Below are 11,879 nucleotides of genomic sequence, written 5' to 3'. Positions count from 1 at the left end.
ACATTCTAGAAAGAGAATACTTCATCTGTGTCCCAAAAGTGCTAAAAATGAAAATTTGAAAATAAAAGAGAGCATAGAAGGATACAGAACTTTTAAACAAGATACCAAAGAATGCACTAAAACTTTCTGATGAGATTATTATCTGGGCCTTTCTATATAAGAAAATGAAGCTACATGGAACTTGAATCAATACAAAATGATTTTTAATAGACATAAATGGGAAGTCCATTGCATAATTATGATATATATGCATTGATAGAACACCATCTTAAATTTAATTGCAAGAATTTTTCTAAATATTTAAAAGAGAGAAATAAAATGAGTCTTAGTGAAAAAATGAAACGAATTAATGGTAAACAACTAATAATTTAAATAAAAATAAATTCTAAGACACACCTGATGTAAGTAAAGCCACCTCTGTCACAAAAGTGGTCCCTGGTATAGAGATGAAAATTCAGTTCCAGCTATCAACTAAAGGAGCCACATTTATCCTAAAGTTTTCTGATTACTAACACTTCTATTAGTAAGTGATAATAATTTTCAATAATACAGGTGAACACGATTTCATCTTTGTGAAATATTCAGCTAACCAAGAATGGTGGCACAGACCTAAAATTCCAGTGGCTCAAAAGGCTGAGATAGAAAAATAATAAGTTCAAAGACAGTATCAGCAACTTAGTGAGGCTCTAAGCAACTTTGAGCGATTCTGTCTAAATAAATATAAAAACGTATGGGGATGTGGATCAGTGGTGCACTGCCCCTGGGTTCAATTTCAGGTACAAAAAAAAAAAAAGTTTTTTTTTCCTTTAAAAATGTTGTGCTTCAATTTTTCTCACTAGTTGTTCTTGTTTATGTCTCCTAAAATTAAGTAAAAATTATCTATTACATAGTGTATCTTATTGACATTGACATATCCTATCACCTTAAGCATTATAATTATTTGAATATTCAGGTAATGAACATATGAACAAGACAGAACAATTCAACAATGAAAAAAAATTGAAAGTATATAAGTAAACTCCACACTTCTGGTCAATTTGATTTTGAGAATTTTGTCAGAAAAATTAAATGGAGAATAAGTAGTCTCTGCCTTAAGCAAGATTGATATAAATGAATATTTATGTTTCAAGTTATGTTATTGGATTTTTGATGAGATTATGTACAATATTTAACATGAAATGTATTTTACACTAGAATATAAGAGCAAAAACTATAAAAATTAAGAAGAAAGCAATTACATATTTATAAATCAGATTTAGCTTGAAGTCTTAGTTATGCTTCTAAAGTAAAAATAAGAAATAATAAATTGGACTTGAAAAACCTTCTGTACAAAAAAATAACCTCAACATGAAAGTGAAGACATAATTATAAAGTTTTCCTTTTTGTTTTCAAAGAACTATTTGTTCTAGTTTATAATCTCTGCTAGAGGGCAGTCAATCCTCCTTATTGAGAAGCTGATTGAGCTCACAGCCCAGATAATTTTTTTTTTTTTTAGGCTCTCACACTCCAGTGCCAAAATGCACACTTCATAATTACCCTATGATAAGAGACTCAGCCATTGAAAAATGTTTTACATCTCAGAGACCCCCAAAGTTTTCAAGCTGTTAAGTCAATGATAAGTCTAAAATCTAGATGATTTATAGCACTTGACATGTACAAATTGCTGCCACAGTTCTAATTTGTTTTAGTTAGACCTTTGAATAAATCACTATTTTTTGGCAGTATTTTTCTGTTTCTTTTGTCTATCCAAATACAACTGTTTTACATTATGTAAAAAAATTATTAACATTTGCAAAAAATACCATAAAGTGGATCAATATGGAAAAGAAAAAAATGTCAGTATGTAGAAAATTAAAAACTTCATGCCTCTTTAATACAAAAGTAAAATTAATTTGGTGGTTTCTTGGTAAAATAAATAACTACTAGATGAACAAGCATTTACCTCTGAAATACACCAAAAGTAACTGGAAATGTATTGAGACTGTCATTCATATAGAAACATTTATTGCTGAACTATTCATAAGAACCAAAATGTAAAATCAATGCAAGGTAAATAGATAAATGGAAACATGTAAATCCTCACAGTAGAATATTACTCAGTAATATTATCTTTGTATTACTAGGAATTGAACTCTGGGCCTCACACATGCTAGGAAAGCACTCTACCTCTGAGCTATTATCCCAGCTATATTGAGCAAGTATGTTTCATGAGAGCACTAAATGTTATGATGAATGTCTACACGGAAACCTTAAAAAGTAAGCAGAAAAACTGTAATGTGTTTTACAATTAATATTATATGTAATTTTCTAAACAAGTAAATCCAAGAAGCCAAAACACAGATTAGTCATTGCCAAGGGCTGTGTGAAAAAGAAACAATAAACAACAACAAGAACAAAAAACTGCTAGTGGGCACTAATTTCTTTCCATCTAAAATAGTTTGTGGAACTAAATGTTGGGGATGGTATACATGTAAATATACTAAATGATAAAGAGTTACAACCTGAAAATATTTATAAAGCTAATTTTAAGTTCATGTGGGCTTTGCAGGAATGAATATATAAATAATTTATGGAATGCATAAAGCAGGCAAAATCCCATCCAGTGAAATAGGGAAATAAATATGTAACTGATAGTATTCAAAGAAACACTGAGTTTCCATTATGAGATCCACTTGCATTTATGAATATACTGTGGCTTTTTTGGTTTTCCTTTGTACTTTATAATTTGTGATAAGTATATTAGAAACCTATGTCTATCCATCAACCACTATTATAAACTTGTCAAGTTTTTAATATACTTATGTAAATAAATATGCATTTTTTTGTGAGTGTGTGTGTGCATGCACTGACTGACATCAAACCCAAGATCTTACACAAGCATGGCAGGTGTTTCACTGTTTTGCCACAACCCATGTACAAATGTGCATTTTTAATCTTGGTTGTTTCTCTCTCTCTCTCTCTCTCTCTCTCTCTCTCTCTCTCTCTCTCTCTCTCTCTCTGTCTCCCTCTCTCTCTCTGCCCCTCACTCCTTATCTTTCTCTCACTCTCTCTATTTTGTATTTTTGGGAAACAGATGGCACCCAGGGGTCATTTACCACTGAACCACATCCCTTTTGATTTTTTTCTTTTTCTTTCTTTCTTTTTTTTTTTTTTTTTTACAGTGACAGAGGGGTTTTCTAAGTGTATTAGGCTGGCCTCCAATTTGTAATCTTCCTGCATCAGCTCTCAGTACTGGGTTTACAGGCATGTCTTGCCATATCAGTCTATTTATCTTTTGATAAGGATATCTAATGCCAATTTTATCTTTGTATTGTATATGTTTCTTATTGCTAAAATGAACTTTTTATCATGTTCTAATTAACATTCTACTAATACTCTATTGATTGTTGTTGCTGTTTTATGACTGAATAAAAATTTCACATGATTAACCACTATCTTTTACTACTTCACACATGTGCTTTCTTGTTTTGCCTATTTATTTTATATAGAATAAAAACTTGATCTCCCTGCTCATTAGTGTGCTCAATCTCACATACTTCTCAGTTCTCTGGGCTCCTCAGCCTCTCACTCCTGCTTTTGCTCTAGTTCACTGTTGGCAATCTATCTTACCTCTGCTAGTGCATAGGTCCTGGGTCTTATTCTAACATAGCAAGGCACAGGTCTGTGTTAAAATAAAGAAATAAACAATCATCTTTATCTCATGGCAATGTTTTCGACAGAAGAAACTATGCATAGAAACAGATTTATGAATAAGGAGTCACAAGGCATTTACTAAAAGACAAAATGAAACCTGAGAAATAAGATCCTGAGTATAAAGTTCCCTGACATGTTACTTACACATTAATTATATGAGTGATTTAAAAAAGATGCAAATTACACATTTTATCATACATCTGTGAAACTGGCAATTTTGGAGGCTGAAACCAGAAGATTAAAAATACAAAGCCAGCTAAGCAAGGTCATTCTATTTCCAATTGTGCTCTCTTAAAATATAATAACTGTAGGGGGAACAGTGGCACACTACTGTAATCACAGAAGGTTGAAGGTTGAGGCAGAAGGATTACAAGTTGGAGTCCAACTTCAGCAAATTAGTGAGGTCCTATGCAATATAGAGAGACCCTGTCTTAAAATTGAAAATGCTCAGGCTGTCACTCATTGGTAAAGTGTCAATCACCAAAATCTCTAAAAAAAAAAAAAAAAAAAATCCCACAATTTATAAAAAATGACTTAATGAATTATCTTATAGTTGTTTAAATTACAAAATCAGTACTTAGTACTTAAGTGAAAAAATCTGGCCTACACATTGTTTAGCCTCACTTTTAATTTCTACTTGAAGGATATAACTTACAGTTGAGGTACATGACATATATTGTAAATAACTGAAGAATTGTAATCCCCTGAGACTAGAATATATACATTACTTTTAGTTCATTATCCAGTTTCATGAGACCTAATTATAATAGTATAGGTTTAATAACCAGTGTTATTAACAATTATTAATTTAGTAATAAAATAAAAAACAAATTTGAAATATGCATCTTGATATATATATCAAGATAGATATTTGATCTTTGATATATATATATATATAAAATCAGCAAGCACCAGTCATGATGGTGTACATCTATAATTTTAGTAAGTTGGGATGGTAAGGCCAACCAAATAAGTACAAGACTCCTAGTTATGATGGTGAATTTCTGTAATATCAGCAGCTCAGAAGGCAAAAGCAGGAAATTTTCAAGTTTAAAGGCAACCTCAGAAATTTAGTAAGCCCTTAAGCAAATTAGTAATTTTCTGTCACACACACACACACACACACACACAAAAAAAAAAAAAAAAAGCTGTGTATGGTGGTGCATGACTGTAGTCTCAGTGGTTTAGGAGATTTAGCCAAGAAGATTGCATGTTCAAATCCAGCCTCAGCAGTTTAGAAGAGCTATAAACAACCTAGTGAGACCCTATCTAACAATAAAGCATAAAAAACCTGGGAATGTGGCTTAGTTGATATGCACCCATGATTTCAGTGCATGGTCCCAAGAATAAAAATAAATAAATAGAGAAAAGAACAAAACTAAGCAAAACATTTTTTTGATGAGACTCAGTGGTTAAGTTCCTCTGGGTTTAATTCCTGATACTTATAAAAGTACAAAACTAATTGGACAATGTAGGCAGAGATAATATTGTTGAATTATAGAACACTGCTAGATTTGACCCCAGTACAAAGAAAAACAAGAATAAGAAGAGTAAAATTAAGAGTCTCACATTTACTTAAGTCAATTCCACAGGAAATTTTTTTTTAAATTTTATTTTTTAGTTCAACTACTAGTTGTAGTTGAACACAATACCTTTATTTTATTTATCTATTTTTATGTGGTGCTGAGGATTGAACCAAGGGCCTCACACATGCTAGGCAAGTGCTCTACCTCTGAGCCATAGCCCCAGCCCCCACAGTAATTTTTTAAAATTAATTAATTAATCAGTGCCTTAGTTAAGTTTGTAGACTTATAGAATTTATAACAGAGTTGCTTCTGCACATTCAATGTGAGAAAAGCTGGATTAACTAAAATTGAATGATAGTTTTTCTCAGCCCATATGAGTACTATCCATTGATGAATAACTAATGTGGCACTAAGCATATGGTAGACTGCAAGATGTACATGCTGAAGCTATTGATTGCACCCTGAAAAAAAGTGCAAATTGGTAAAATTAAACCAGGATTTTTGTAACAAGCCAAATGTATGTATGTGGGAGATGGATAAAAATGTTAAACACCCTATTTTTTTACATGTTTTTCTCTAGAAACCCCAAAATGTGTCAAATAATATAAGAAAGAATACAGAGAATGCTTCCCACATGGTGTGAGTTTTTTTTTTTTTTAATTTTTCTGGTACTAGGGACACATATTCTAAATATACAATTTTATATGTTCCTTTCCATATCCAATAAGAAAGTAGAAAAATGTACATTTCTATTGCCTTTTATACTTTTGTTTGTACTTTTACTTGTCTATTTTCTTGGTCTACATTTCTGGACCAGCATTTATAAATAGTTGGAATGGGGTTTTTTTTTTTTTTTTGGTTTGTTTATTTGTTTTTGTTTTTTTCTGTTTGTTAGTTCTGCTGGGCTAAATTTTCATAGATATCTTCATGCTGTCATGCTAAAAGTCTCTCTTAAAACAATTCACAATCACCTATGAAGCAGTCACACTACTATGTTCTTTATAGGCTTATCAGATGTGATGATGACTGAATAAATAAAATTAAATGTTTCTTTTTTTGGATGAATCAAAATTTTGTCCTTGGCCTACTCATCATAAAATGACAAATTTGAGTACCAACACTAAAAAGTGTGTCTGAAAGTAACTAGATTGGGGTCACATAAGATTGAAGAAATATGAGCTTATTTATTTTTAGTTACAACATACCTACAAAAATATTAAATATTGTAAAAACATTGTCCAGGAAATTACACTAGCATAATGATATATCAAATATTTAATTTAATATGTAATACATAAAAATCATAGAGAAACATTACCTCCCAAAATTGCTACCACAATAATAATTATATACTGAATGGAAATATATTTCTCTAAGTGCAATATAGTTGTATTTGCAAGTTTAAAATAACATCAATTTAAAAGATGCAAGATGTAGCTGGGCAAGGTGGCACATGCCTGTAATCCCAGTAGCTCTGGAGACTGAGGATGAAGGATTTCAAGTTCAAAGCTAGCCTCAGCAACAACAAGGCACTAAGCAAATCTGTGAGACCTTGTCTCTGAATCAAATACAAAATAGGGCTAGGTATGAGCCTCAGTAGTCCAGTAGCCCTGTGTTTAATTGCTAGTTATACCCACCACCAATCATAGACTTTGATTGGAAACTTTGAAGAAACCAATATCAATGAGGTAGAAAAGTAGAGAATGGGACCCTAAAATTGATCAAACAACATTCACTCAATGAAACTAATGATAGAAAACTAGCCAACAAATTGACCAAGTTTAAATTGAGTAGCTTAAAAAGCTGAAAATGTATCAGCCAATCTCCAAAATATAAAACAAGAGTGATCAAGATATGTATAACAGTAAAAAAAACTTCCTTCTCTGAAAATCAGTTTATTTTAGTTCCAAATAATAAAATGTATCCCTATTAGGTTCATAAGGAAATAATAGTTAAGAGAGAAGTTACCAGAAGTAACTAAAAGCAAAGAGAACATGTGAGTGTCTAGCATAAAAAGAATAGTTTACCTAAGAACACCAATAGGTTACATCACAAAGAAACTGGGTTTTTTTGGGGGGGTTTTTTTTTGTTTTTTTTTGTTTTTGGTGCTGAGGATTAAACCCAGGTGAGTAAGATTCTGAGATGCACATGGTGCTTTAGAGATTCCCAAGGCAAGTGCAAGGCAAGCACTCTACCAACTGAGCTATATCCCCAGCCCAAGAAACTGGTACTAAGAAATGAATCACAAATAAACCTACATACTATTCTGACATTTAAAGCTCCCTGGTCAACCTGTTTCTGAAACTCAGAAAAGGAAGGGAAGTTTCAATCATGTTTTATAGCAACTTTGTTCACTGGAGTCTTAATTACTACTTAATGCTGGTCACATTATCATGATGGAAATTTAAATACATAGATTTAATTTGCAGTAATTTCTGATTTTAATATAGTGAAGAAAAAGAATTAGACACTTATTGGAATGAAATAATCAGAAATTATTTCTTACAATTTTGGATTATATAAATACAAGACTTTCACAGTGTGAGTGACTGTGAATGTACTAATTACAAAGTATTTTAAAATGATGAAATAGTCATTCTACCTATAAAAGCTCTAAGAGAAAATTATTCCTTGCATTTTCTCAAATCTCATGCCTTCTAGTATTCCTTAGCTTGTGACCTCAAATGCTTTTCTTCTGAGTTGATCGAACACTCAAAACACAGAAAACAGGTAAGCCCTCTCACAGGGAAGATGGTAGTAATACAGCAGGGAAGTACTCTCAAACCCCACAGGGTCTGAGAACCATATTATATGATATGGAAGACCCCCCCCCCCAATAGACTGGCTCTTCCAAATATTGTTTGTAAAGATAGAGAAAAGTCAGTGCATTAAACAAAATGAGTGAAATGGTTCTGTGCCTTTTTCGGTGAGAATAAGTTGTAAAAGAGCCACAAAAGTGAGTTCAGGACTGGGCATTACAAGACATAGCTGATAAAATCCTTAAAACAAAAGAAAACAATAAGAAAGCACTCACCTAAGCTCATTTGAGAGAATCAAATTCAGATGAACAGCAGAGGACAGAGGCATATCCAAACATATATAACAGTATCTTTTTTTTTTTTTTACTAAATTTTTATTACTATTTCCCACAATTATAGAGTTATAAATCACTTCAATTACTACTTTCTTCATCTTTTGGATGTTATTATTATCTTGTACATACAACTCATGTAGCACACTGAATTTACCCCTGCACTTATGAATTTATCATTTATCTTTTTCTTGTATATGTATGTGTATATTTTTATCCCACATTTCCAAGATTCTGCCATAAAAATTTCTTTGATTACACCTCCCTGACATGCATTTTTGTCATTTCAGTTCAGTACAACTAAATGTTCCATTCTATGTAGTTGGAAAAGATGGGTCAATTGCAAGGTCTTTCTTATTTGACTAATTATCCACTAGAATTAAAGATCAACCTCAGTGCCTCCAGAGGATTTAATTCTCACCTTTCTTATATATAATGTTTTATTTTTTTATGCAAGCAGAATTAATTGTATTTAAAAGGTGAGTAAAAGATTCTGAGATGCACATGGTGCTTTAGAGGTTCCCAAATCCCTAGGGTGGTGGTTCTGACACCACATTACCACTGAAGCATCTTGATTGCATTCCATCTTGGTCACTGGTACCATGCTTCCACTGAAAGTGATTCATTAGTTATGAGTATTGTTCTTTTTCTGCCCTCAATACTCTTGGAATTGTGGGGATTGGTGTGTTATGCTCGAATTTGGGACCCCCAAAGACCACCAGAGACCCAAGATCAATGCAAGCAGCAAAGAGGTGTTTATTGCGAGCTAGCTCAGTCCTCTACACGCACACACAGCAATTGGTGACGCTGAGAGGGCCCTAAGCCCAGGGTTTGCAGCAGTTTTATACATTCTTTGGAGAGGGCAGGGACTTCACATACATCATAGCAAATCATCACACACCATGGGAAAATCAAATAACAACTCTAAAACATGATTAGCACATTCACTGGCGGGAACAAGTTGGGTAGGGGTGATTGGTCAGTACAAAAGGGGTATTCATTTGAACTGATTGGTTTAAGCCAAGAGGGGTGTCTGTGCTGAACTACATGGTTTCCCAACATGTTATCAACCACCATAAACTACTGGGAGGGTCATCTGGCATCCCAGGTATTTCCCTGTCTCATGCTGATTGGTGGCTGCTAGGGGACTGCTATGGATCCCCACCTAGTCTAACTGAGTCAGGGACACCTGGCTCAGCAGACCTCTCCTGTTTTTTGTAGATAAACAACTTAGCAGGGTGGGAATGTGCCTAGGAGTGCTCTGTGGGTCTTTCCAAGGACAAAGGCCATGCCACTTCCTTGGACAGGTTTTGCTGTGAGATAGAGGCTGGTTTTTCAGATTATAGGTTTAGAATCATAATTTTCAACACACTTATCATAGACTCATTTGATAAAAAGAGACACCAATATTCTAAGAAGAAAGAAGACCATTTACTAAGTCCTAAAGAGGTAACAGAATAAACTCTGGGAATAAAATGGTAGTTAGTCATTCAAGAAATTTGTTTCAAAAATAATTTAGTTGTTAATATATTACTGCATATGAAAAATGTGATGTAAATGCAATTTCAATTATTAGAGTGTGACTGAGTGTTTAAAGAGTATCAAAAGCTGTGTGCAATGGTGCATGCCTGTAATCCTAGAGTCTTCTGAGGCTGTGGGAATAAGATTACTAGTTCAAAGCCAGACATCCTCAGCAACTTAATGAGGCTCTAAGAAACTCAGCAAAATCCTTTTTCTTTTCTTAGCAGAAAAGCTTTCCCGGGTTAGACCTGTAATGAGAGAGAGAGAGAGAGAGAGAGAGAGAGAGAGAGAGAGAGAGAGAGAGAGAGAGAGAGAGAGAGAGAGAGAGAAGAAGAAGAAGAAGAAGAAGAAGAAGAAGAAGAAGAAGAAGAAGAAGAAGAAGAAGAGAAGAGAGAGCGGGAGAGAGAGGGAGGGAGAGAGAGAATGAATATAAAAAAGGTTGGGTTATTGATTCAATTCAAACAGATATTGAAAAAGTATTAAAGCTACTGGTTAATATTAATATAAAACAGAGAAGCCAGATTTCAAGATAGGTAGTTAGTGTAGTTAGGTAAATTGGGTCTAACATTGAGTAAGATAAAGAAAATGGAGACCATTATAGAGAAGGGAGTCCAGAAAACCAGAAAACCTGGGGATACTGAAATGTTAATGTCCCCAAGGTCTGGAACCCATCCTAAAGAATTGTTAATGAAGTAGGACCCAGCAAACAGGTAGGTGCTAATCAAAGAACTCCAGGCCCTTCCTGCCCAGATTACTCCTCCAGGCCTCTCCCACCTTTAGGCCTTCCCACCTGTATTCTATCACTGCAGGATAGAGGGAAACAAAGGACAGGAATGTGGAAGGACTAAAAGAATACCTTAGCTATAAAAAAGGAAAGACCTCCTCCTTCCAGGGATTCCAGGTCCCCTTCTTCCTCCGGGAGGAAGTCTTTTCTTCTATCCTTTAACAAAGTCTTCTACCTTCTACTCTATACTTGCCTAGGTGTGCTTCTGCAGTGTTATATGTCAGCATTTAGGGAAGCAAGGACTCATCACTGTACACAGTGGTAATAACAGGTTATGAAAAATGGACCAGGTTATTTACATGGTTTTTGACTTTCAAATTCATGTGCACTCTAGCCCTTGTGATTAAACTTTCCTGAAGTCCTCAACAAGTCTAGTCCCATTATTATTTTCCTCCACACCACCACAAAGATGTTGGCTGAAATATTTGAAATGGTTTTACAGGTCATTTTAATAAAGTGGTCTCACATATAAGGAAAAAAATCTTTAATTGGGACACATTAACTATACTCTTTTATTTAGAAGAGTCATTATTTTTAATGTCACCTTATTTTCTAATTTTTCCCTTTCTTCTTATGTGAAAGACTCACAAAGATAAAGCAAAATCTTTTAAATCTGCCCTCCAGTTCTTGGAGAAAAAACAAATTACAAATAAGGCATCCCTTCAATATGAAACATGGGAAAAAATAATTGTTCAAGTTAAAAATGCAGTTTTGAGATGAAACTAAATTTTCCCATTTAACCATTTTTTTTTTCTGAGATTCTGTCTCACAAAATTTGAAGAATAAAATCTATGAACACTCAGTGAAAGTAAAAGTAAAAAGAATAAGATTTATTTAAGCAAGAGAAAATAGAACTTCATGTTGTGGGAGAGGGCATAATAGCAGAAAAACCCATTTTGGTGTGCCAGCATTGGAGTATATGTATGGCTTTGAGAAGAATATGAGGCAAAATCTACTTAAAATAGATATTGAAAAAAGCACCCTGGCTACCACCTGGTTTTACATCTGTCCTTTCTGTATCCCATCCTTCTTCCTGTAACTTCCACCTGGGTTTACCCCTGGGACAAATAATTTGGTTGAAGGTATTTGCACAAGTGAGCTCAAGGTTTTTTACATTTGAAATAAGCCTTAAAGAGGCTCATTAACATATCTATCCATTAGCTCCAGGTGTGGTAGAAAGTGCTCCATTATACAGCTGCCTGGTCATTTTACTATCTACTCATTTATCCTCAATCAAGGTGAGCAGGGAACCCTGGCTTTGCAA

Source organism: Urocitellus parryii, chromosome 11 (assembly GCF_045843805.1).
Source record: "Urocitellus parryii isolate mUroPar1 chromosome 11, mUroPar1.hap1, whole genome shotgun sequence".
Taxonomy (NCBI): domain Eukaryota; kingdom Metazoa; phylum Chordata; class Mammalia; order Rodentia; family Sciuridae; genus Urocitellus; species Urocitellus parryii.
The sequence above is the reverse complement of the archived record's forward strand: the minus strand, read 5'-3'. Positions refer to the sequence as shown.